The sequence below is a fragment of the Physeter macrocephalus genome, chromosome 21, assembly GCF_002837175.3.
Source record: "Physeter macrocephalus isolate SW-GA chromosome 21, ASM283717v5, whole genome shotgun sequence".
Taxonomy (NCBI): domain Eukaryota; kingdom Metazoa; phylum Chordata; class Mammalia; order Artiodactyla; family Physeteridae; genus Physeter; species Physeter macrocephalus.
In genome coordinates, this window is record NC_041234.1 from 45,985,085 (window position 1) to 45,987,494 (window position 2,410).

At 37.7% G+C, this 2,410-nt stretch overlaps 1 protein-coding gene across 8 annotated transcripts in view; it reads right to left on the reverse strand.

Moving 5' to 3' along the window:
* Positions 1–2,410, reverse strand: part of OPHN1 (oligophrenin 1) — a 671,055-nt gene that overhangs the window by 603,998 nt on the left and 64,647 nt on the right. The window lies entirely within an intron of this gene.

Genomic DNA, 2,410 nt, shown 5'->3' on the forward strand with positions numbered 1-2,410 from the left:
CTTTTTCTTCTCTGATTGCTGTGGCTAGAACTTCAAAAACTATGTTGAATAAGAGTGGTGAAAAAAAAAAAAAAAAGAGTGGTGAGAGTGGGCAACCTTGTCTTGTTCCTGACCTTAGTGGAAATGGTTTCAGTTTTTCACCATTGAGGATGATGTTGGCTGTGGGTTTGTCATATATGGCCTTTATTATGTTGAGGAAAGTTCCCTCTATGCCTACTTTCTGCAGTGTTTTTATCATAAATGGGTGTTGAAATTTTGTCAAAAGCTTTCTCTGCATCTATTGAGATGACCATATGGTTTTTCTCTTTCAGTTTGTTGATATGGTGTATCACGTTGATTGATTTGTGTATATTGAAGAATCCATGCATTCCTGGAATAAACCCGACTTGATCATGGTATATGATCCTTTTAATGTGCTACTGGATTCTGTTGCTAGTATTCTGTTGAGGATTTTTGCATCTATGTTCATCACTGATATTGGCCTGTAATTTTCTTTCTTTGTGACGTCTTTGTCTGATTTTGGTAGCAGGGTTATGGTGGCCTCATAAAATGAGTTTGGGACTGTTCTTCCCTCTCCTGTATTTTGGAAGAGTTTGAGAAAAATAGGTGTTAGCTCCTCTCTAAATGTTTGATAGAATTCGCCTGTGAAGCCATCTGGTCCTAGGCTTTTGTTTGTTGGAAGATTTTTTTTTCTGGTCTTAATTTTTTTAACATCTTTATTGGAATATAATTGCTTTACAATGGTGTGTTACTTTCTGTTTTACAACAAAGTGAATCAGTTATACATATACATATGTTCCCATATCTCTTCCTTCTTGCGTCTCCCTCCCTCCCACCCACCCTATCCCACCACTCTAGTTGGTCACAAACCACCTAGCTGATCTCCCTGTGCCATGTGGCTAATTCCCACTAGCTTTTCACCCTACGTTTGGTAGTGTATATATGTCCATGCCACTCTCTCCCTTTGTCACAGCTTATACTTCGCCCTCCCCATATCCTCAAGTCCATGCTCTGGTACGTCTGTGTTTTATTCCTCTCCTACCCTTGGTCTCTTCATGACATTTTTTTTCTTCGATTCCATATATATGTGTGAGCATATGGTATTTGTTTTTCTCCTTCTGACTTACTTCACTCTGTATGACACACTCCAGGTCCATCCACCTCACTACAAATAACTCATTTTCATATCTTTTTATGGCTGAGTAATATTCCATTGTATATATGAGCCACATCTTCTTTATCCATTCATCTGTTGATGGACACTTGGGTCACTTCCATGTCCTGGATATTGTAAATTGAGCTGCAATGAACATTTTGGTACATGAGTCTTTTTGAATTATGGTGTTCTCTGGGTATATGCCCAGTAGTGGGATTGCTGGGTCGTATGGTAGTTCTCTTCGTAGTTTTTTAAGGAACCTCCATACTGTTCTCCATAATGCCTGTATCAATTTACATTCCCACGAGCAGTGCAAGAGTATTCCCTTTTTTCCACACCCTCTCCAGCATTTATTGTTTCTAGATATGTTGATGATGGCCATTCTGACCGGTGTGAGACAATATCTCAATGTAGTTTTGATTTGCATTTCTCTAATGCTTAATGACATTGAGCATTCCTTCATGGGTTTCTTGGCAATGTGTATATCTTCTTTGGAGAAATGTCTATTTAGGTCTTCTGCCCATTTTTGGATTGGGTTGTTTGTTTTTTTTTTATTCAGCTGCATGAGTTGCTTATAAATTTTGGATATTAATCCTTTGTCAGTTGCTATATTTGCAACTATTTTCTCCCATTCTGAGGGTTGTCTTTTGGTCTTGTTTATGGTATCCTTTACTGTGCAAAAGCTTTTAAGTTTCATTAGGTCCCATTTGTTTATTTTTGTTTTTATTTCCATTTCTCTAGGAGGTGGATCAAAAAGTATCTTGCTGTGATTTATGTCATAGAGTGTTCTGCCTATGTTTTCCTCTAAGAGTTTGATAGTGTCTGGCCTTACATTTAGGTCTTTAACCCATTTTGAGATTATTTTTGTGTATGGTGTTAATGAGTGTTCTAATTTGATACTTTTACATGTACCTGTCCAGTTTTCCCAACATCACTTATTGAAGAGGCTGTCTTTTCTCCACTGTATATCCTTTCCTCCTTTATCTAAGATAAGGTGACTGTATATGTGTGGGTTTATCTCTGGGCTTTCTATCCTGTTCCATTGATCTACATTTCTGTTTTTGTGCCAGTACCATACTGTCTTGATTACTGTAGCTTTGGAGTATAGTCTGAAGTCAGGAAGCCTGATTCCTCCAGCTCCATTTTTAGTTCTCCAGTTTGCTTTGGCTATTCGGAGTCTTTTGTGTTTCCATACAAATTGTGAAATTTTTTGTTCTAGTTCTGTAAAAAATGCCAGTGGTAGTTTGATAGGGA